Source organism: Heptranchias perlo, chromosome 30 (genome assembly GCF_035084215.1).
Source record: "Heptranchias perlo isolate sHepPer1 chromosome 30, sHepPer1.hap1, whole genome shotgun sequence".
In the NCBI taxonomy this organism is placed as follows: domain Eukaryota; kingdom Metazoa; phylum Chordata; class Chondrichthyes; order Hexanchiformes; family Hexanchidae; genus Heptranchias; species Heptranchias perlo.
The window spans coordinates 28,503,192-28,528,360 of NC_090354.1; the positions used below are offsets into that span (position 1 = coordinate 28,503,192).

Genomic DNA, 25,169 nt, shown 5'->3' on the forward strand with positions numbered 1-25,169 from the left:
CTTTACTGCCATTCCCTTGCTTGAAATAAGACCATGCTAAACATCACAACTGTGTTCAAAAACCCAGACCAACCTATAAATAATGTAATGTGAGATCAATTAATAAATTGTGAAAGCTGTTTCCACAACCTTGGTCTTGAATTAGGGGAGGTAAACAATCTGAAATAAAACTGAGTTTACTGTACAGTAATAATGGCACAGTTAGTAGTTCTGGAAGAAAGACACGCGTGTCCATGCACACACAGTGCTTCTATAGTTGAAATCTCATAAGCCAATTGCTAGTTTGTCAATGGGCAATGATCTTAGCTTGGATGAGAAGAAATTCTGTATTCTGGAATTTAATGATGGGGCAATTGAAATGTTATTTTAGACTCTTCTTAATTTCAACACCTCTCTATCACCTTTAATAGGATTAATTGTGGTTTTGTAAACTAATTGACACTTATTTCCTTACTTTTCTCTCTGCAGGGTAAAACAGATGACACATACTTGGCTTAATCCATTGGAACCTAACTAATTTCGTTGAAGTTAAGACTGCAAAAGAAGCTATTCTTAACAGCCAGCAGCAGATGTCACCTGCTGATCATTCATAAAGGTTGATGGCGTATTTGTGCTTCATTTTGGTTCCCGATACACTTGTCACAGTAAGAACGTTTTCCAGCAACATTTACTATGTCTTAAGTTGTTATTGTGGTTAGTTTTGTCAATTACTCTTATAGTGTAAGGTGTGAAAAAAGTGGAATTATACAAATTGTAAATGGGGAAGCAGTTTGACCTATGTATTTTTTTTAACATTTGTTCATGCAGGGCCGTAAAAGGTGTTGGTGTTGAAGGATTAATTGTGTCTGGATTCTGCAGTTTTTGTTCCAGGCTACCAGATAAAAACAATCAAGTATAATCCCACTTACTTGCTCGTTCCTCATACTGTTTAATATTCCTTTTCAAACTAATTCCTTTTTAAAATAATTTACGGAGCTACCCATTCTAACCAACTGCTGTAATGTGTAAAGAAATTTTCCTACCCTCCGCTCAATTCTTGTGACTATCTTAAATTTGTGTCCTCTTGTTATTGTCTCGTCAATCACTGGAAACAATCTTATCACTGTTTATGTTATCATAACCTTCATTCTGAAGACCTTTTTTGAGGTCACCCCGCAACCTTCTCAGCTCTAGTGAAAAGGCCGTAGCTACTCAAGTCTCTGACTAATTCCCATCCCTGGTATCATCGTGGTGGCGTTGCCCTGCACCTTTTTCAATTGATTTAATATAATGAAGTGCACAAAACTGCGCACACAACTCAACTGCTGCTTAACTGAGGTCTTGTAAATGCTCAATGTTACCACCTTGCTTTTGTTTTCAGATGCAAACCAAGGTGTCCATTTGCCCTTTTATGATATCTACTTGAGATGCATCCTTTAATGACCTGTGTATTCTTTCAAAATGTTTTGTAGAACTGTTTCTGTCACCTATCTGTCCATCCTGATTGCCTGTGTGGCTGGTCCAGTTGAGTTTCTGGTCATTGGTAATCCCCAGGATGTTGATGGGGGATTCGGTGATGGTAATGCCATTGAATATCATGAGGTGGTAAGACTCACTTGTTGGAGATGATCATTGCCTGGCACTTGTGTGCCACGATTGTTACTTGCCACTTATCAGCCCAAGCATGTATGTTGTCCAGATCTTGCTGCATGTGGACATGGACTGCTTCATTATCTGAAAAATTGTGAATGGAGCTGAACACTACGCAGTCATTAGCGAACAGCCCCACTTCTGACCGTATGATGATGGGAAAGTCATTGATGAAGCAGCTAAAGATAAATGGTCCTAGGACTCTGCCTTGAGGAACTCCTGCAGCAATGTCCTGGGGCTGAAATGATTGGCCTCCAACAACTACAATTATCTTCCTTTGTGCTAGGTATGACTCCAGCCACTTGAGAGTTTTCCCCCTGAAACTCATTGACTTAAGTTTTACTAGGGCTCCTTGGTGCCACACGTGGTCGAATGCTGCCCCGATGTCAAGGGCAGTCACTCTCACCTCTGGAATTCAGCTCTTTCGTTCATGTTTGGACCAAGACTGTAATAAGGTCTGGAGCCAGTGGTCCTAGTCCCGGTGAGCCGGTTATTGGCCTATATCCCGAGAATGAATTAAAAAAACCATGAATTATGATAGTATCACAGTAGGTATACAGCACAGGAGGAGGCCATTTAGCTCATCGTGCCTGTGTCAGCTCTTTGAAAGAGCTATCCAAATTAGTCCCATAGCCCTGTCAATTTTTTCACTTCAAATATTTATCTAATTCCCTTTTTGAAATTCTCTATAAATATTATATGCATAAGTTCTGTTTGCTCATTGGGCAAACACTAATAGTACAGGTTGGTGTAAACTTGAATTGGAAATTCTTGTGATTATGGTGGTTGATTTCCAGAAGCGTCAGATGGCAAGTTGACAAAAAAAAGAAATCCAAGTTTCATTCAAACTTGAAATCTTTTTAAAATTGTTCAGGGCAGAAGCCTAAAAATTAAGGATGTTAATGCTTCAAAAAAAAGTGCCACATCGAGCTAAGTTATAGATGTTTGCCTGCATCCCCTACAAGTGCCTGATCTGAACTATGCTGTTGGAGAAGATATTTTTGTGCCAACATGTTTTTTGAGGTGAGGTAGGTGTATGAATTTGGAACAAAAGTTACCTAGGCTAGACTCTGTACCACCTAATTGGTTGGCTCAAGAATGGCTTGGTGATTGCTTGCCTGCTGACTTGGTTGGAGAACAGGGCTTGCGCAAGAAGATGAAAAGAAGTGGTGGGGTGCATTGATAGCATATTATAGATAGAGCTTCACCTTGCATCTGATCTGGGAGTCCTTCATGTTGACACTGGGTGGAAAAGGATATGATTACCAGCACTGATATCTATCATCTTGAACACAGAAATTTGGGCCCCTCAGATGTTAGAAATTTTTCTCACTGATCAATGCTGGATTAAGTAAAATAGCATCTGTGAGGCTCCATAACAATAAATGTATATTTAAAGAGAAATGGATTACTGAAGGTAACCTTTCATAATTAATGGTTGGCATTAGTTGCAGGTACAGCTTGTACTCTGTTGGCAGCATGTAGAATGGGTACTGCTTTACAGCGTGTGATGAACAATTACTGTGTGGGTGTAGGAAACATATAATTGCCATCAGCAGGAACCAATAAAATCCAGTGCTACGGTGTTTGAATTTTACACTGTATGGTACTTAATGCTTATTCTTATGCTTGTTAGTGTTTTAAGATTGATGTAAAAGGGATCCAGACCCCTATGAATACAGAGGGTTTATATTATTTTAGTTTGTTACTGATGCTGCTTGACTTTCTCTTTACTATTGGTTAAATGGAGCTTTAATTATTTCCTTTCAACAGATATGCTCCACAAATAACAATAGTTTGAAAACTTAGGCAAATTTATCAAAAATAGTGAAATTGACCTTTTTACAGCAATTGTTTTGTTAGTCCTTTAAATATTTTAGCAAATGAAATTTGTTTTTTTTAGTTCCCCCCCCCCCCCCACCCCCCTTTCCATGCTCTCCCCTCAAAAAAGTGTTTTTCCAAGTACAATAATTGCTAGTTAGGGTAGTACCAGAAGATAAACATTCATATATTATTGTATTCTAGCTGCTAGTTCACAAATGTTTTTCATACTGCACTTGGGTCACGTGTATCCTTGACAATTAACAAGACGTTAAAGCAGAAGTGCTTGTTTTACAGGCTTTCTTGACCCAAACGCCTCGTTTAAAAATGCTTCGTGCTTGAAACCTCAATTCTGGAATTTACCAACTGTGAATTTCACACTTTTGATCTGTTGTAACTGCTACATTTAGCTTGCAGTTTTTTCAAAAAAATTTCATTTAAATTGAAACCATTAAAATACACACACTTGTGATCCTGTAGTAAGTAGGATTAGAGTTGAGTGAAATCCAGAGTGCTTCATAATGCCTGTGGCACTTATTATGTGGTCTTTCGGCTTGTGAAATAAATCTGGATTGCATTCTTCTTTTATTCTGTATGTGACTTCTTCTGATAATTTGAGAAAACCATTAACCTTGTGTGTTTTACATGTTTGCACATAGTTTTATATTTTATTTACATTGAAATTAATTTAATTTGATTTTTTTGCACAAACTTGGATCATTTCTTCTTGAAATTACAAATATATAACTTCCAGTAAAGCTTTATTCTTTTCAGACACTTTTTTTCTCTTAGAGAGTCTGTCTATAGAGTTATCTGGCATCATCAGATTCTTTCTGGTGGAATTATGACTGCCAATGCTTTCTTAGATTGTGGAAGTCAACCTGCATTGTAGGGTTATTCTTACTTAAGGCATATTCATGCTACAGAATATAACAGGACTTGAATTCCTATACATTATTATTGACTATATATTCCCTGCAGCTGACATTCTTACATTAAGGCCACAATGATTAATGAACATTACCATTTTCCCTTTTGTGGTGTTGTCTGCCAGGAATGTTTCAGTCGTATTGTCCTAATTGAGCACTCCCAGCACTGGACCTTGGGGGCACAGTAAATTCCGCAGTGAATAAGCAAACCTTTCATTCCCATGTTGAGTGGCTACAGTTTGCTTCCAGAAATGAGAGATTCTCGCCTAACCACTTACAAGGTTGCTGAACTATTTAGCAGCATTCTTGGATGTGGTGGAGAGGCAGCGCAATATTGATTGTTAGTAACAGTTCAGTTGCACGTGCCTCATTCTGGCTTGCCTGCTTTCCATCTGGCTTGGTGGGTAAATGCAATACCCTTTGTGGCAGTGAGTAATGAAAATAGGAAGATCCCAGGTTTGATCCCTGGTCTGCTGAAGTAGTTAATCTTGGCTGGGTTGCTCTTTTTGGAGAGACAGGAGAAAATCAGCCAGGGTTCCCATTCCTGGTTGCTATCCAGCTTATCCCCTCGATAGTACATGTGTGTGGATTTCGGCTGAGGACGAAAATAGGCTTGAGAACTTGAAAGAAGAACGAACTTGCATTTATATTGTGCCTTTCATTATCTCAGGACGTCCCAAAGTGCTTCGCAGCCAATTAAATACTTTTTTTTGAAGTGTAGTTACTGTTGTAATGTTGGCAGCCAATACGTGCACAGCAAGGTCCCACAAACAGCAATGTGATAATGACCAGATAATCTTTTCTAAAGATGTTGGTTGAGGGATAAATATTGGCCAGGATACCGGGGAGAACGCCCCTGCTCTGTTTCGCATAGTGCCAAGGAATCTTATATGTTCACCTGAGGGGGCAGACAGCATCTCCAACAGTGCAGCACTCCCTCAGTACTACATTGAAGTGTCAGCCAACATTGTGTGCATTTAGAGTGGGACTTGAACCCACAACCTTCTGACTCAGAAGCAAGAGTGCTACCACTGAGCCAAGGCTGATACTCACTTCCTCTAATGTTATTTAAACTATCCTTTCAGCATGATGTATAGTGGGGGAAGTCCGTACTTTTTGTCTTAGTAGATCACTTAGCTGAGCATGGTGGAACTTTTCAGGCTTCTAAACAGCTATAATACCAATTCAAGGAATACTTCAGTTTAGAACATAAAACTTTCAATTGTTAAATTTGTTTTTAAAAACATTTTTAAAAATTTTGCCTTGGGACAATTTCCTTCGGTAAAAGTACTATATAAATGCAAGTTGTTAATGTCTTTTTGTCTTTTCTCATCTTGTGAGAAGAATTTCTCTAATAAATTAATTAAAAACTTTTTTTGGCAGTAAGGCTTGTTATTCTGCTTGCTCTTGTAACTCAATAAAATTAATATAAAACTTGTGTTTTCTTACTGTTTCTTACTCCTTCCCAGTATGAGTTGCAAATTGAAATGATGGACCGTACTGGAACTGACCTAAAGTAGATTACGAGATCTGCGTCTCGTGTAGCGATAGTCTATGCAAGGTCCCCAGTTTCTCCAGTTAGAAGTTGTGTTGCAATTGCAGCAAGAGAAAAATATAAGTAACATTTTTTGTATGTGAAGTCATCTTGCTACCATGTCAAAATTACCATTTTTGCAAGGTGGGCAGTGGTGGATATTCTGTCCACCTACAGCTTAATCCAGTTTCCCCATTAATACAGTGCTGGAAGGAATGTGCTCATTAGATGACTTGGAGAGTGGTGGGTTACAGTCATGCCCTACAGCAGGGATGTCACACTCGTTCATGTGGTAGACCTGATCTGATATCTGGCCACTTTCAGCAAAAATTATTAAATTAGAAATTGATAAAGATGAACCATATTAGGTCCTAGACAATAATCCTTAATTAGTTTATTTTTTCGATCATCTTCAATTATTCCACCCTTTTTATATTTTAAAGATGTAACCCTTTTGAACAATTTTATATATTTTTTTCTAAGTTCTTCCCTTTCCTTTCCCTGTTGGGTTTGAACAGTATATTGTTTTTCATACCTCCATTTTAATTTCTCTCTTCTTCCATTTTGAAGACAGCTTGTACCCTATACAATTATATCTCTTGAGTATATATTTATCTTTTGCATTTAATATTAAATAACTAACTAACTATTTAAATGACAACTAATGCTGGTTGAATATAATAACTACCATGATGAATTGCTGACTGGGTTTATTAAGTGATTTAATATACCAATTTTGTGTTGATAGCTATTTACAGCACTGACTGAGACGACTGTATCCATTTAAGAAATGCCTTTTTGAAAGTGTGTTTCATGTCGATGAATTGTTCCTAGCAGCTAGTAAAGAATATAATTGGCTGGTTTTATTAATTAGCTTCTACCAACCCATGTATCATCGATCTTCTGTTCTCGGCCTTCTGATTTCCATCTATTGGTTCAACCTGCTACCACTATTCTAGATTAACTACCTCTGGCTTCTTTCCAGTAACCGTTGCTTAACTCCGCATATACTATCTGCTTTTTGCATCTGCCCATCTGATTGGTACTGTCTCTAACTCTTTTCTCTATTATAGCGGGCCTGCTAAAATATCGGCCTCGTCTTTCCAGGAGATTTTCCCCCGACTCCTAAGTTGGACATTCATGGGAAGTCTGCCGACCGATGAAACTGTTCCACAAGCCGTATGTTTGTCAGCCCTGCTCTAGAACTACAAAACACTGTCCATTGATGCTAACCATGCAAGACTTTACACTTTGGTGTAATGAGACCACTGTTCTTTGATTCTTGTATTCATGAATTGTCACCTCAAAAATTTCCAAACATTTTGGTGGGTTTCTTGTTATTTTCTTTGCCAGTTTTCTCTTTCAGCTTCTTTCCTTAAAGTATTGAGTCTTCCTGGGGATACTACACCTAAGTTGATTCGGAATATCTACATCAATTTTTGATTTTAAACTGCAAAATCCAACAATCCATTCACTATTGCTAGTGGCACAAACTTGGACTAAAGTGCTCGTCACCTAAACATAATGCCATGTTTGCCTCAGGGTCTCAGCCCATACTCGGAGCGATTTAAATCGCATGTTTTGAGTTATTCAGGACAAGATTATTAAAAAGGAAACAAAAAGGCAAAAGAAAGAAGCTTGCTTACAGTGAGAGTTTGCTGATCCCAATGTATCTGACTATTCTTAGCAGAGGAAACATTACAAAAGCCATCAGCAGACCACACCTGCCTCTTCCTAGAAGGTAGCCATCAGACTAGTATTGTAAGGCCACACCCAGCAACTTGTCATTGATTCCTGCGGTGGTACCTGTTATTAGTTATTGGGAGTCTGCACGATAAACAGGTGCTACCTAACAATCTCTTTGGTAGGCAGCTTTCCTGTCCGTGGTCACTGGAGCGTTTATTCCTCTAAATGCAAAGTAGTCCAGATGTACTGACATTTGGCTTGGACGGGATGCAGGACATTAACTGAAACTTTGCCAATATTGCGCAAATAAAACGTAAGCAGTCTGCTGCCATGCAGGGGAAGGCTGATTGTGAATAAACGCATCCTTAAATGGTCTTGGGTCAGCAACCCATTTAGGAGGCACATGTAACCAAGGGGCACTGCACAGGAGTCAACCCCCACATGGTGCCATTGTCCAAAGTTTTGATGGATTTCTTTTTAGAAGTTGGATATTGGGAAGATAGGGCTAACTTCAAATCCTTCCCAGGATGCTATACTTTGGGGCTCTGCTGCATCTCCTCCACCAGCTCTCTGCAGGTCCGAAGCAGAATCCAAGTTGTACTTCTCTTGGAGTTCTTACAAAGATCTGTCTAAGTTATGACGGGAGTCTTTGCACGAAGGGTTTGACTCCCAGACCAAATGCATTAATACTTTGGATGATTCGATGATGGTACGTTTCCACCCGCAGGCAGTTTCATGAGGAGGAGGAAAAAGACAATAGTGATGTTCGAGATCACAGATACAAATTCATGGAAGCATTTGAGTTACACTAAACCTCAATGTACATGCTCCAGGGTCCTTGACCCCAGAGTGGAGTCTTTTCCTCAAAGTTTGCACTAGCCACAGCCCATAATTTTCCCATGCCCACTTCCTTTTGAACCATAGCCATTGCTGTATGGTCTGGTCTGAGAGTTGTCAAGTCAATTTCAACTTGCATGGTCTACAATGAGAATGTGCTGAATCTTTATATCTAGCCCCAGTGGTAAGGCGACTGTCCTTCTTCAAGCTCTTTCATGATATGGGAAACCTACAGCACAGAATGTTAATCTCAAGTCACCCACCCGTGTATATGTATTCACTCAACAATAATTCCCTCCATACTCTTCGCAGGAGCTTTGAACTTGAGTTTGTTTCCTGCATATCACTACTGGACTTTCTCAACTGTTTTTTGCCTTAAGGTTATGCCATATTGCAGAGGCTAGATCTCTGACTTTGCAGTCTCTGCATATATGATACAACCTTATTTTGTTTTATGATACAGCTTTTGTCTGTAGTTACTTTTTTTTTTGTTTTTAGCCGGTTTCCCTCCAGCCTTCCTAAACAGGAGGCCCAGTGTGATTTCTGACAAGCTCTGATGGGCCTGGCCTATCAGAGATGTTTATATTTGCTTGAAACCAAGTTGCTATTACTTCTGATATGTGGTCATTTAGCTACTTTCACCTTTTGAAATTTTGGCATTTTAGCATTTCACAATTAACTTCAATTAGAATACTGGGAATTTTTATGTTGGAGCTCATTTTTTAAAATGCCTATTGGCTCCTTTGCAGAATGATTGGTGCTTTTTAGTTTTTTGATGCTAATATATTAGGTTATGCTGTAGGAATATGCATCATTCCATATGTTGGCAAACAGACTTTGTTCATATTGAAAATACCAGAATCACAGAAAGTTGATCGGTTTCTTGCACTTTTGTAATTTACACTTATTAAAAATTATGTATTTATATGCTTTAAGTACTGATAAATAATACAAATCAAATATATCTCGATTAATTTTTGAATTTCAATTGTCAGTGCCAATTAAGCTATCATTGTGAATTTGGTTTAATTTAATATAGTGTAGTTCTGTGGCATTTTATTTCCCTGCTCAAAGGATGATAATTGACCTATTCTCAGACATTTGCTTTATAAACAGTTCGTAGGGGGTAGGTGTGTTTCTTCCTCCTCCATCACTCACTGTGCTTTCTGTGACATCTTCAGCTAGGAGGATTTTTGGTTCAGATCTCATTAGATGTTGCTTACTGCCATATTGCTAAGTGGAAATGTGAGCACTCTTCACACAGCTGACTGGAGAAGAATGTTCAATCATCATGCAGTTTTTAGGATTGTCTGTGCTAAAGTTCTGTGATTTTTTTTGCCAGAGCCCAGCACAATGTAGAAGATTTAGTTTAGTATTTGTAATTTGTAAAATAAGGCGGTGTTTCTGTTGATGGAAAGCTGGCTGTGGTTTTTGTGGGCCGACTTCATGTCTGTGTCTCACTCGGAGTGCCTAACTGGACACATGCAGGCAGGATGGAGGCTGGCAGTTACTTGAAAAAGAGGTATGATGAGCACAGTATCTTCTTTGTTCTTTTAGCTTTAAGAAGGAGGAAAGCTGAGAAGAATGACCTAGTGTTGTTACTTTTGTGTGTTACATTCTTTTTTAGTGGAATTTACAAGGGTTTTGTGTCTTTTTAACTCTGAATATTTGCTCCAAGACAGTTGAAAAATTCAAGTGTGCTTGTTTTTCTAGTACTGGCAGAACTTTCTACACTTCAGCTGGGGACCAGATCAAGCTGTAGAAATCCAAATTAGTGAGCTCTAGAGACTGTGCCACTAGTTCACCCTTTAGATCTTTTGAGACCAAAAGGCAAGTGTGCTGTATGTTATACATCACTACAGTGTATAGCAGGATGACTACCTGAGTATATTTGGCAGTGGATAAACTGAAATGAGTTATGAAGCTTTAATCAGCTAGGGGGAGGTGGATGGGCAGCAGTTGTTAAACAATGAGAGTGAAACTCAATTGATAACAGTCATGGAACTTGGTATCTGTTACTTTTTAGAACATGTTAGGATTGTATTTATTTACAAACTGTGGTAACTTGGGTGGATTCCACTCGTTTTCTTAAATCTAAAAAATATGCTCTGAGACTGTTTACCTTTAGAATCACTTTTTAAAATTAGGCATGAGTTGGTTTGTGCATTTCAAAATATTAGAAACTAGAATGGGTGATTTTGTTAGTAGGTGTTGTGATTCTTAGCTGCCTTAACACTTCAGTGTTCACAAACAAAGATTCCAGACAATGTGTGTGTCTGATTAGCATAAGCATTCCCCTGGCTAGCCTTCATGATACAGTGGTCCAATCTTTGAGAACGATCAAGAGAATCTGTGCTATTATTACATGTCACAATAATATTGTTGCTTTAATATTTAAAGGAATTAAGGGTATAAAGCAGTGCAAGTTTTTCGTGGTTTTCTGAAAGATATCCAGACTAAAACAAAAGACTTTCATTCCAAGAGACTCTGAGAAGGAACTAGCTCTTTAAGTATACATTTCAGATATACCTGTATTTTAAATTAGTACTTGCACTGAATTGTATATACTTAATATCTTGCCTCCAGTTATTAAGTGTAAAAAAATGTATTTAATTGTTTTAGCCCTGTACAAATCTGGTTTTGTGCGAGATTAAATTCTCCCATCTGATACACTGTAGATGCAATGTAAATTCCAGTGTGCAACTTACAGCAATTGGAGTTAAAGGTTAGATCAGATAGAAAGCAAAAAACACAGATTATACATTTTAAAGGATGCGTTCTGTTCACAAACTATTCACAGGCAGTTTGAACAGTAAAATGCTTTTTTAAAAGCCTGAACTGTAACACGTGATTTCATTTGTTTATGACATATTCAGTTTTTGGACATTTTGATCAGTGATACTCACAAAAGGACATTAATGCATTTTAAGTATTTGAATAATTTGCTTTTATCAGGATTTTCCACATTCAGTGTGGCACCCTGGTTAACAAATCGGTTTGTAAATTGTAATGTAGATACCAGATGTTTTTCAAAAGTCCAAGGCTCAGCAACAGTAACTTTCTTCCTCTTCTCCCACCTTTTCCTCTAAATTCTGTTTCAATTGGCTTCAGTGATTTAAGGAATTGATGCATAGACCAGTGCACTGTCAAAATGGAAACTTCCTGAATTAAGGCCAAAAAAAACACAGCTGTTTTTTACATCATCTATTAACCTGCTACTGTTATCTTACAGTAATAGTTTTTCTCTTTGTTTATTTAAAAATAATCTAACTTATTTCTAAAAATGTGGTTGTCACAGGAAAAGGCCAAAAAGTGGCTAAAGCTCAATACACGCATTTTGTAGTAAATGTTACTGGCAATATAAATGCCGACTTAGGATCAAGGAGAACTATTATTCCTCTAGTCAATTGCACCTCGAATTTGAAATGCCTTTCTTTGTCCTGCTGAGGATGGGCTCATTGCTGGCCACTGGCCACCCACCTTGAGGGTGGAGAGATCAGAAGGGCTTTTGCTGCTCACGCTCACTGGGTCTAGAGTAAGATCTCAATAGTGATGATAAAAAGTATTTGATCATTGCATTTTTGCAAAGTGGAGATAATGTGCCGTTAATGTTTAGTTTGATCGGGCTTGTTATTTTCAGTCAGCTTGCACATACTGATTATGCTTTTCTTCAAAAGGAATGGCTTTTCTAATAATAATCTTCAAATCAAATTATAAAGAAACTTAAAAATCCAATCCCGAATGCCTGAAGAACACACAGAATTGAAACAGAATGCAATTTGGACACTCTCATATCATCTCCTCCCTGCCCTCTGTTTACGACTGGGGCATCTCTCCTAATCTCTGCCACGCTTATGTAATCTGAATTTCTTGTGTGTCCATTCATGTGAGCATTCTGGCTGCCGCTCTGGATCCCATAACTTCTATCTCCCTTACTTTCTTTTGCCGCCCTGTCTGGTCTTTCTGTCCTGTCTCCTTCCCTTCCCGTTGCCCAGTCGTACCATCTTTCATTTCTCCCCTCGGGTACTTTGCCTCCCCCAATCCCTATGACAAGCCAACAGTACTCTTCTGCTATCCTACTCTCTCGCTACCCTCCCACACTTGAATCGCGCTTATATGAGCAGACAGCTACCCTCTGTATCTTTCTTTGCATTCTCCGAAGGGCCCATCGAGACGCTCATCGCTGCCTCCTTACAAGCAGTAACCTCAACAGTCTCATCCTGTCTCACTGACCTTTCTGCTCAGCACGCCAGATGGGGGGAAATCTCTCAAACATCTTTCCCGTTCCGCTTACCCCATCCATCATTGCCTCCATGGACTCTGCCAATGGATCAGTCATCTGTATTTCTGAATTTAGGTGGTGACAACTTGCCCATTACTGAAGCCTTCCCACTTGGCTATATTTTCCACCAGCTATCTTGCCCAAATTGCCATAGTGGCAATTTGGCCCTTATCACCAAATCACACTTTGTTCTCTCCTCTGGTACCATCTCATCTTTGAAGCACCTCATTTTGTCCACCCCTCTTGCCTCTCCTTTAGAATTATCAACTTCTACTGCTCCACCCAAGCCCCATCCTGAATTTCTCTCCCAATATATCTTCCCTCCTTTCCTCCCTCAGCCTCTGCACTGAGCAATTCCTCATCCTCAGTAATTTTAATCTCCATCTCGATTCACTTTGCTGTCTCCTCTGATTGTACTTCGCTACTGTCTTCTCTAAACCTTTCGATATAAACTCAGCGCTCCCATTTTTACGGCCACCCTATTGACCTTGCCATCTCACGTGACCTCTCCACTCCCATGGTCCTGATCACAGATAAGGCCATCTCCAATCACTTCCTTGTACCCCTAGCCTGTTACAACACAAGTTCCTTCTCTGTCCATGCCTGGAAAAAGAACTTTTGTCTTCCATTTGCCACAATACTTCTGCAGCCATCGATTTGCTCAACCACTGCCTCACCTCTACCTTTGGTGCCTTTGTCCCAAGGAAAATGTTTACTCTCAGTTGTTTTCCCCCAACCCGTATGGTGCCCATCTTTGATCCCTCGGGTTCGAGGGGCACAGACTTGATCATATCTGGTACACACATGGTTTAGCCATACAACACCAGATCTGGTTAGATCATATCGGATGCTATCCGGCCTCAGTGTCAAAACCAACGACTACTCCAGGATCAAAGATAACTACTGGCTTCTTTTCTCCATTGTCAACCATTTTGTTAATGTCCTCTCCCCAGCCTTCACCTCTAGTAATCTGCAATGAACTCATGGACTTCTTTGTCATTAAGATTGAGATCTTCCATTCAGCTGCCTCTGCTGCTTCCCCCCTTCCCCTTGCCTATCAGGCCAACCCTCCCCCTGCTCTAGCCCAGATGCCACATCTTTCTGTAGTTTCTCTCCCAACTCTCCATAGGCCCTTTCCAAGCTCATCTTGGCGTGAGACAGACCTCCTGCTTCCTTGACTCCATTCCCACTAAACTGTTGACTACCCAACTTCCCTCCTAACCCCATGCTAGCTAACATAAATGGTTCCCTCTGGTCAAGTACTGTCCCCTTTCCTTTCAAAATAGTTTCAAACCCCTCTGCAAAAAAAAGTACCTCGGCACCTCTCCTTGCAAACTACTGCCCCATCGCCAACCTTTCTTTCTTGCCCTGAACTTGAACATGTTGTCACCTCTCAAATCCATGCCCCTCTTTACCTCACCACCACTTCTCTCAACCCCTCTGCTGCTTTTGTGCTGTCAGACTGTTTCTAGAACATCAAGTCTTAGATAAGCCGAACTTGCCTCCAATTAAACATTGGGAAGACCGAAGCCATAGTCTTTGGCCTCTCTCTTAAACTCTATACTCTTGCCACCGATTCCATCCCCGAGCTGATCTGCTGACTCCATACCCTCTCCATCACAAAGACGGCCTACTTCCATCTGTGTAACATCACTGAACTCCATAAGCCGATCTGCTGCTGAAACTCTCATCCATGTCTTTGTCATCTCCAGACTCAACTATTCCAGTGGTCTACTGGCTGGTCTCCTATCCTGCACCTCTGTGAACTTCAGCTCATCCAAAATTCTGCTGCTATATGCTATCCTATGGAGAACCTTCACCACACAGACTGCAACGGTTTAAGAAGCCGGCTCATCACCATCTTCTCAAGGGCAATTAGGGATGGGCAATAAATGCTGGCTTTGCCAGCGACGCCCACATCCCATGAACGAATAAAAAAAAAATCTTATGTGAAGTCCCACTCACCCATTATTCTTGTCCTTGCTGATCTACAATGGCCCCCCAACCCCTCAGTGCCTCTAATTTAAAATGTTCATCCTTGTGTTTAAATCCCTTCATGCCTTGCTGCACCCCATCTCTGTAGCCTCCTACAGCTGTCCCCACCCCCTTCCAAAAATAACTCAGTTGCTCTGACTTTTATGCATTCCTTCTCCCTTCGACCCACCATAGTCGGCTGTTCTTTAAGCCATCTAGGCCCATGGTCTGGAATTCCTGCCGTAAGCCCATTTGCATCTCCATTCTTTCTCCTCCTTCAAGACCCTCATTAAAAACGTGATGTGGAGATGCCGGTGATGGACTGGGGTTGACAAATGTAAACAATCTTACAACACCAAGTTATAGTCCAACAATTTTATTTGAAAATCACAAGCTTTCGGAGGCTTCCTCCTTCGTCAGGTGAATGTCAGGAAATCCTTGAACGTTTCGCATTTATATTCAGAGAACAATACCTGGTGATTACAGATAATCATTCCAACTGCCCGTTGTCAAGGCAATCAAGGTGTTCAGACAGAGAGGTGTTACCTACAGGACCACCGAATATACAAACGGCCAGAACACAAAACAGAGAGAGAGAGAGAGAGAAACATCCGAAAGGAAGAGAAAGACTGAAAATGACCCGTTGAATTAAAAACAGATAACTTTTATTCGTTGGTGGGGTTACGTGTAGCGTGACATGAACCCGAGATCCCGGTTGAGGCCGTCCTCATGGGTGCGGAACTTGGCTATCAATTTCTGCTCGACGATTTTGCGTTGTCGTGTGCCTCGAAGGCCGCCTTGGAGTACGCTTACCCGAAGATCGGTGGCTGAATGTCCTTGACTGCTGAAGTGTTCCCCGACTGGGAGGGAACCCTCCTGTCTGGCGATTGTTGCGCGGTGTCCGTTCATCCGTTGTCGCAGTGTCTGCATGGTCTCGCCAATGTACCATGCTCCGGGGCATCCTTTCCTGCAACGTAGGAAAGGATGCCCCGGAGCATGGTACATTGGCGAGGGAATTAGGGGTTATGGGGAGCGGGCAGGAAATTGGACATGAAGCTGAGTTCGGATCGGTCAATGCCCTGTGGGTGGCGGAGAGGGCCCAGGGGCTATGTGGCCGGGTCCTGCTCCGACTTGTGTTCTTTAGATTTGTGGTTGGGATCAGATCAGCCATGATCTTATTGAATGGCGGAGCAGGCTCGAGGGGCCGATTGGCCTACTCCTGCTCCAATTTCTTATGTTCTTATGTTCTTATGTATGAGGTAGACAACGTTGGCCGAGTTACAGGAGTATGAACCATGTACCTGGTGGGTGGTGTCCTCTCGTGTGATGGTGGTATCTGTGTCGATGATCTGGCATGTCTTGCAGAGGTTGCCGTGGCAGGGTTGTGTGGTGTCGTGGATGCTGTTCTCCTGAAAGCTGGGTAATTTGCTGCGAACGATGGTCTGTTTGAGGTTGGGTGGCTGTTTAAAGGCGAGTAGTGGAGGTGTGGGGATGGCCTTAGCGAGGTGTTCGTCGTCATTGATGACATGTTGAAGGCTGCGGAGAACATGGCGTAGTTTCTCCGCTCCGGGGAAGTACTGGACGACGTAGGGTACTCTGTTGGTTGCGTCCCGTGTTAGTCTTCTGAGGACGTCTATGCGATTTTTCGCTGTGGCCCGTCTGAACTGTCGATCAACGAGTCGAGCGTCATATCCTGTTCTTACGAGGACGTCTTTCAGTGTCTGTAGGTGTCCATCGCGTTCCTCCTCGTCTGAGCAGACCCTGTGTATTCGCAGGGCCTGTCCATAGGGGATGGCCTCTTTGACGTGGTTAGGGTGGAAGCTGGAAAAGTGGAGCATCGTGAGGTTGTCCGTGGGCTTGCGGTAGAGTGAGGTGCTGAGGTGCCCGTCAGCCACCGATCTTCGGGTAAGCGTACTCCAAGGCGGCCTTCGAGACACACGACAACGCAAAATCGTCGAGCAGAAATTGATAGCCAAGTTCCGCATCCATGAGGACGGCCTCAACCAGGATCTCTGGTTCATGTAACGCTACACGTAACCCCACCAGCGAATAAAAGTTATCTGTTTTTAATTCAACGGGTCATTTTCTGTCTTTCTCTTCCTTTTGGATGTTTCTCTCTCTCTCTCTCTCTCTCTCTCTCTCTCTCTCTCTATTTTGTGTTCTGGCCGTTTGTATATTCAGTGGTCCTGTAGGTAACACCTCTCTGTCTGAACACCTTGATTGCCTTGACAACGGGCAGTTGGAAAGATTATCTGTAATCACCAGGTATTGTTCTCTGAATATAAATGCGAAAGGTTCAAGGATTTCCTGACATTCACCTGATGAAGGAGGAAGCCTCCGAAAGCTTGTGATTTTCAAATAAAATTGTTGGACTATAACTTGGTGTTGTAAGATTGTTTACACTCATTAAAAACCACCTCTTTGACCAAGTTTTTGATCACCTTTCCTAATATCGCCTTTTTGCCTCCTTTGATTAGTGAAGCGCCTTGGGATGTTTTTCTACATTAAAGGTGCTATATAAATACAAATTGTTATAATAATGACCAAGCAATTAAATCAAAAGTAAGAAAAAACATTTTCTGTTTATCGGATTTGAGATGCCAAACACATATGTAAATATCTGAGTCTTTTGATTCAGATTCACCTTGATACTTGGTAATGATAGGTTGGTACGCCTATTGGCAGAATACTGAGTATTGATTATTTTTATGGAACTTGTGAAAATACAAGAATGACAGAAAATGCTCTAGTTAAACAGTTAATCCATGGCTTTCAATATGGTGTTCAAATTGCGAAGCCCCTACATCTGCTAACTTTTTTTGGCATAATAGAACAGTTCTACAATAATTAAGATTGCTAAGAAATTAACACGAGGATAATAGAGAAAAACTATTTGGTAGTTAACATTTTTAGTGTTTCCTTGTGATTTTTGAAAAATAAAAACCCAAATGAAAACACTAAAGCAGTTTAAAAAGCCTTTTTATTTATGACCTAATTTAGTGTTGCTCGCTCCCTTTAAGTGTGCAATACTATCCTTCAAAGCCCCTGGCAGGTCAGGCTGGCATCTTCAATAAACTGAAATTAGTGCCCAAGTGTTTTATGCACTGCAATCATTGCTTCAGGCATTCTAATGTCAGATAAAACACCTTTGTAGTTTTTCAGGACCAGAAATCCTCTGCTTTAGCTCAGGTTGAATTATTTTCCTACTATCCACCCTTTGTTATGGTGGTGACCAGTTGTTATGAATACAGTGTTTGTGGAGGTACCGCAAGTATCAGTAATTAGTACGAAGTCAATATGAGCAGTACAGGATTCCTAATTGTAGATTCGCGGTAATATCTTTTGTTTTAAAAAAAACATTATTGATTCTAATCCAAGTCCTTGCAAATTTAGCATGTATTTTGTAATGCATGCCAGCCATTTTAAATGCTTTGAATCAGTTTCAACTTCCCTCTAAAGATGTATTTACATGCCAACTTCAGCATTGCTAAAGTTAGTGTGTGACCCAGATTCTCGCAAGCAATCTGACTAAGGGATGCTGGAAAGCTCGACACCATCCAGGACAAAGCAACCCGCTTGATTGGCACCCCATCCACCACCCTAAACATTCACTCCCTTCACCAGCGGCGCACCGTGGCTGCAGTGTGTACCATCCACAGGATGCACTGCAGCAACTCGCCAAGGCTTCTTCGACAGCACCTCCCAAACCCGCGACCTCTACACCTGGAAGGACAAGGGCAGCAGGCATATGGGAACAACACCACCTTCATGTTCCCCTCCAAGTCACACACCATCCCAATTTGAAAATATATCGCCGTTCCTTCGTCGTTGCTGGGTCAAAATCCTGGAACTCTCTACCTAACAGCACTGTGGGAGAACCTTCACCACATGGACTGAAGCAGTTCAAGAAGGCGGCTCACCATCACCTTCTCAAGGGCAATTAGAGATGGGTAATAAATGCTGGCCTTACCAGCAACGCCTACATCCCATGAACGAATAAAAAAAAATCAAACCCCTAGCAGCTGGAATCTTCTGCATTTAAGGTTCAAAGTGCACAGTACTATCGGAGGTATCCTAAAACATTGACATCATTATTACGCTTTCTATGAATTGAAATGTGACGTGTGTAATAATCTAGGTGGTAGCATGAATAGGGTAAACAAATCCTTTATGATGCTGTTAAGCTTCCTGACAATAGTATGCACTGCCTCGTACTCTCTTAGTTCTTCTGATTGCTGGACAGATAACACTCTGACACACCATATATCTCAGGTTATAAACTCTGAATATATGAAGTAAAATTAAACAGGAGCAAAAACAAACACAGCATATTTTACTTGGTCACACAATTTCACTTAAACTTGCAGTCCCTGTTCTAAAACAACAAAAGAAATTTGAAGCCCTTGAGGACTTTGACCAGCATCTGTAATGTGAAATTTATATATGAAGTTGAGTATTCAGTGTTCCCACGAGCTCGACTTGTCATCTGGCTGGTCTCGCAGAAATTCACTCTATCCTAGATACAGTTACACCTACTTTGAAATCCAAAATTATGTAAAATAATAACAAAAAGTTATCTTTAACCATGAAATACAACCATCACTTATGAGAGCTCAGAAGGCATCAAACTGGTGGTCTCTGTTTGCAGCCATCCACTATTGCTTGCAGAACCCCCTAGTGGGGCAAATGGTCACAAATTATCAGCTCTGTCTGCTTCCTTCTCTCAGCCAATTAATCAATATTAATTATTTCTGACATCTACATCCATGACTCCTCTGTCACTTTAACAATTTTAGATTCTCTGGCCTCAATCATTAACTTTTCACTGTGGATGTTCAGTCTTCTATATAGTTCCACTCCTTATGAGGATGGCCAGTGGGACCTCTGTTTCTTTCTTGAAAAGTGGCCAAACAGTCCCCATTTACCACCACCTTCCTCCACCTTTATCTTCAATCTTTTCCTCCAGATAAATGGGAACGCACATTGGTCTCAGCTGTACGTGTCTTTTGTAGGATGGGCCCCATCCCAGATGATCTCTTCAGCTACATTGACTGGTGTGTGGTGCTGCTGCTTGCTCTTCTTTGGGTAATTTATTAACTACGCTTCCAACTTCAGTGGATTCCTCACCTTCACTTGTTCTATCACTTGATTCCACCCTTCCCTTTCTGGACTTCTCTCTTTACATCTCTGACAATGGGCTTTCCACTGACATCTATTACAAGGCCACAACTACCTGGTGTATGCTTCTTCCCATCCTGCGTTCCATTCTCCCAGTTTATCTGTCTCGGTCGAATCTGTTCTGCTTTCACACCAGAGCTTTACCTGAGGATTCACCTCTGCTGTGATTAACTGAGCACTTTCCAGTGCATCTGCCTTGAATCTAATCCCCTCCCCTCATCTGTGAGAGAGTCCCCCTGGCTCTCATCTTCCACCCCACCAGCATCTGCATCACCAGGTTTTCTTGCACCATTTCCAACCCTTATAGCATGATCTCACCACCAAACATATGTCCCTTCTCCTCTCTTCATTACCTGTCTCTGCTTTCTGGAGAGACTGTTCCCTCCATGTTACTCTGGTTTACTGCTCCACCACCCCTACTTCCATCTGCACTTCTCCTACCATGATCCTGTGTAAACGGAGGAGATGTAACACTTCACCCGCTCCCACACAGTTGTCCAAGGCGTCAAAATAATCTTCTGCTTGAGGCAGCAATTCTTGTGTACTTCCTTTAACCTAGTATATTGTACTTGCTTCTCATGGTTCAGCTCCCTCTACATTGGGGAAACTAAACACAAATTATGTGATAGCTATTCTATTCGCAAATGTAACCCCAAGCTACCTGTGGCTCAACACTTAAATACACGCTCCCATTCCCACCTTGACCTGTCATTGGCCTCGTACACTGTTCCAATGAACCTTCATGAAGATTATCCCCTCTTTCTCCCAGAGATCATGCAAGCCTCTGGTTTGAAAATTGATTTCAGTAACATCAAATTTTAGCTAACAATACAGCACGCCCTCCGTACTGCACTAAAGTGTCAGCCGAGATTTCACGCTAAAGTCTTGGATTAGGGCCTGAACCCCAACCTGGCGTGAAGGCAAGTGCGCTACCACTGGCGTGAGAAACAAGATTTGTCTCCAATCTGTCACATTCATGATGTCTGAATGTGAAAAGGCTTTAATCTAATTTTAACAAGCAAGGAGTAAGAACTGGTTTGGAAGAGCAGGTGTAAATTGGCTCTTCAAACCCACAGCGAACTCGAGTTCTGTCTGCTTGGGCAGCTTTGGTTCCTCAGATATAATTGTGAAGTGAAATTCATATTATCTGAGCACGTCATGTCTGGAAGGTCTATGTATATAGGCCTACTGTTGAAATTTCCTGATGATAGAAGCAGCATGAGCTATAACCGCTTTCAGAAAGTGTTATCGAGGTTGCTGGTCCAGATTGCCACCTTCTCCTATAAGTAGGTTATCCAAAAGTCCTGTCGCTTATCAAACCCTTTTATATAAAAAAATACTTTCTAAAAAGTGTAAATTAACCTCTGTTGGACTGATTTCATTATTTTTTAAATATATTATGCTGTATCATTAGGCTTCTGTGCATTATAATGGTAGTTTCATTGTATGATATAGCACAGAAGGAAGCCATTCAGCCCATCGTGCCTGTGCCAACTCTTTGAAAGAGCTATCCAGCTAGTCCCACTCCCTTCCTCTTTCCCCATAGCCCTGTAAATTTTTTTCTTTCAAGTATTTATCCAATTCCCTTTTGAAAGTTATTACTGAATCTGCTTCCACCACTCTTTTTCAGGTAGTGCATTCCAGATCATAACTCGCTGTGTAAAAAAAATGTTTCCTCTTGTCGCCTCTGGTTCTTTTGCAGATCACTTTAAATCTGTGACCCTTCTGCCACTGGAAACAGTTTCTCATTTACTCTATTAAAACCATTTATGATTTTGAACACCTCTGTCAAATCTCCTCTTAACCTTCTCTGCTCTAAAGAGAACACTGTCAGGTTTTCCAGTCTCTCCACGTAACTGAAATCCCTCATCCCTGGTACATTCTAGTAAATCTCTTCTGCACCCTCTCTGAGGCCTTGACATACTTTCTAAAGTGTGGTGCCCAGAATTAAACACCATACTCCAGCTGAGGCTTAACCAGTGTTTTATAAAGGTTTAGCATAACTTCCTTGCTTTTGTATTCTATGCTTCTATTAATAAAGCCCAGGATCTCGTATGCTTTTTTAACAGCCTTCTCAACTTGTCCTGCCGCCTGCAAAGATTTGTGTACATACACCCGCAGATCCCTCTGTTCCTGCACCCCATTTAAAATTGTACCATTTAGTTTATATTGAAATTATACCCTGTATACCCAAGCCCAGTGGTCCTAATATCGACCCTTGGGGAACACCACTGTACACTTCCCTCTAGTTAGAAGAACAACCATTCACCACTACTCTGTTTTCTGTCCCTTAGCTAATTTTGTATCCACGCTACCACTGTCCCGTTAATCCCATGGGCTATAATTTTGCTAATAAATCTATTATGTGGTATTTTATCAAATGCCTTTTTGAAAGTCCATATAAACAACATCAACCATATTACCATTATCAACCCTCTCCGTTACCTCATCGAAGAACTCAACCAAGTTAGTCAAACACGATTTTCCTTTAACAAATCCTTGCTGATTTTCATTTATCAGTCCATACTTGTCCAAGTGCCAGTTAATTTTGTCCTGGATTATTGTCTTGAAAAGTTTCCCCACCATCGACGTTAGGCTGACTGGCGTGTAATTGCTGGGTTTACCCTTCTCCCCTCTTTTGAATGGGGTTGTAACATTTGCAATCCGCCAGTCCTCTGGCACCGCTCCCATATCTAAGGAAGATTGTGGCCAGAGCCTCTGCAATTTCTATCCTTACTTCCCTCAGTAACCTAATGTGCATCCCATCTGGACCAGGTGACTTCCCTACTTTAAGTACTGCCAATCTTTTAAATACCTCCTCTTTATCTATATTTTTATCCTATCCAATATCACTACTATCTCCTCCATTACTGCTACAATGGCAGCATCCTCTTCTCTAGTGAAGACGGATGCGAAGTATTCATTTAGTACCTCAGCCATACCCTCTGTCTTCACAAGAAGATCTCCTTTTTTTGTCCCTAATCGACTCCACCCTTCCTTTGACTGCCCTTTTACTATTTATATGTTTATAAAAGACTTTTGGGTTCCCTTTTATGTTAGCCGCTGATCTATTCTCATGCTCTCTCTATGCCCCTCTTATTCCCTTTTTAAGATCTCCTCTGTACTTCCGTATTCAGCCTGGTTCTCTACTGTATTATGAACTTTACATTTATCATAAGCCTCCTTTTTCTGTTTCATTTTAATCTCTATATCTTTAGTCATCAAGGGAGCTCTAACTTTGGATGCCCTTCCTTTCCCCTTTGTGGGAATGAGTCTATTCTGTATCTCCTCCTTGAAGGCCACCCATTGCGTTACATTGAGCTTACAGCTCAGAAACAGGCCATTCGGCCCAACAGGCCTATGTCTGCCTTTATGCTCCACATGAACCTCCCCCCTCCCGACTTCATCTACCTCTATCAGCATGCTGTTGGATTCCTTTCTCCTTTGTGTGCTTATCTAGCTTCCCTTAAATGTGTCTATGCTATTTGCCTCAACTACTCCTTGTGGTTGTGTGTTCCACATACTCACCACTCTTTGGGTAAATAAGTTTTTCCCAAATTCCCTATTGGATTTATTTGTGACTAGCTTATATTGATGAGCTCTGATTTTGGACTCCCCCACATGTGGAAACATTTTCTCTATGTCTCCCCCTATCAAACTCTTTCATTATCTTAAAGACCTCTATCAGGTCACCCCTCAGCCTTCTCTTTTCTAGAGAAAAGAGCCCCAGCCTGTTTGGTCTTTCTTGATAAGTATATCCTGTTAGTTCTGGTATCATCTTTGTGAATCTTTTTTGCTCCTTCTCCAGTACCACTCTATCCTTTTTATAATTTGGAGACCAGAACTCTGCACAGTACTCCAATTCTGGTCTAACCAAGGTTCTATACAAATTTAACATAACTTTTCTGCTTTTCAATTCTATTCCTCTAGAAATGAACTCCACTGCTTCATTTGCCTTTTTTATGGCCTTATTAACCTGCGTCGCTACTTTGTGATTTGTGTAAATGTTCCCTGAGATTCCTATGCTCCTCTACCCTGTTTAGACTTTTATTATCCAAGTAATATGTGGCCTCCTTATTCTTCCAACCAAAATGCACCACCTCACCCTTTTTTATTCGTTCATGGGATGTGGGCGTCGCTGGCGAGGCCGGCATTTATTGCCCATCCCTAATTGCCCTTGAGAAGGTGGTGGTGAGCCGCCTTCTTGAACCGCTGCAGTCCGTGTGGTGACGGTTCTCCCACAGTGCTGTTAGGAAGGGAGTTCCAGGATTTTGACCCAGCGACAATGAAGGAACGGCGATATATTTCCAAGTCGGAATGGTGTGTGACTTGGAGGGGAACATGCAGGTGGTGTTGTTCCCATGTACCTGCTGCTCTTGTCCTTCTAGGTGGTAGAGGTCGCGGGTTTGGGAGGTGCTGTCGAAGAAGCCTTGGCGAGTTGCTGCAGTGCATCCTGTGGATGGTACACACTGCAGCCACAGTGCGCCGGTGGTGAAGGGAGTGAATGTTTAGGGTGGTGGATGGGGTGCCAATCAAGCGGGCTGCTTTATCTTGGATGGTGTCGAGCTTTTTGAGTGTTGTTGGAGCTGCACTCATCCAAGCAAGTGGAGAGTATTCCATCACACTCCTGACTTGTGCCTTGTAGATGGTGGAAAGGCTTTGGGGAGTCAGGAGGTGAGTCACTTGCCGCAGAATACCCAGCCTCTGACCTGCTGTTGTAGCCACAGTATTTATATGGCTGGTCCAGTTAAGTTTCTGGTCAATGGTGACCCCCAGGATGTTGATGGGGGATTCTGCGATGGTAATGCCGTTGAATGTCAAGGCGAGGTGGTTAGACTCTCTCTTGTTGGAGATGGTCATTGCCTGGCACTTATCTGGCGCGAATGTTACTTGACACTTATGAGCCCAAGCCTGGATGTTGTCCAGGTGTTGCTGCATGCGGGCTTGGACTGCTTCATTATCTGAGGGGTTGCGAATGGAACTGAACACTGTGCAATCATCAGCGAACATCCCCATTTCTGACCTCATTATGGAGGGAAGGTCATTGATGAAGCAGCTGAAGATGGTTGGACCAAGGACACTGCCCTGAGGAGCTCCTGCAGCAATGTCCTGGGGCTGAGATGATTGGCCTCCAACAACCACTACCATCTTCCTTTGCGCTAGGTATGACTCCAGCCACTGGAGAGTTTTCCCCTTGATTCCCATTGACTTCAATTTTACGAGGGCTCCTTGGTGCCACACTCTGTCGAATGCTGCCTTGATGTCAAGGGCAGTCACTCTCACCTCACCTCTGGAATTC

At 41.6% G+C, this 25,169-nt stretch overlaps 1 protein-coding gene across 2 annotated transcripts in view; it reads left to right on the top strand.

The window, feature by feature from the left end:
* Positions 1 to 25,169, top strand: part of tanc2a (tetratricopeptide repeat, ankyrin repeat and coiled-coil containing 2a) — an 826,495-nt gene that overhangs the window by 87,317 nt on the left and 714,009 nt on the right. For both annotated transcript variants that reach the window (XM_067969114.1, XM_067969115.1), the window contains exon 2: positions 469 to 644. The gene's annotated coding sequence lies outside the window, so the exon portion shown is untranslated. The remainder of the gene's footprint in view (positions 1 to 468; positions 645 to 25,169) is intronic.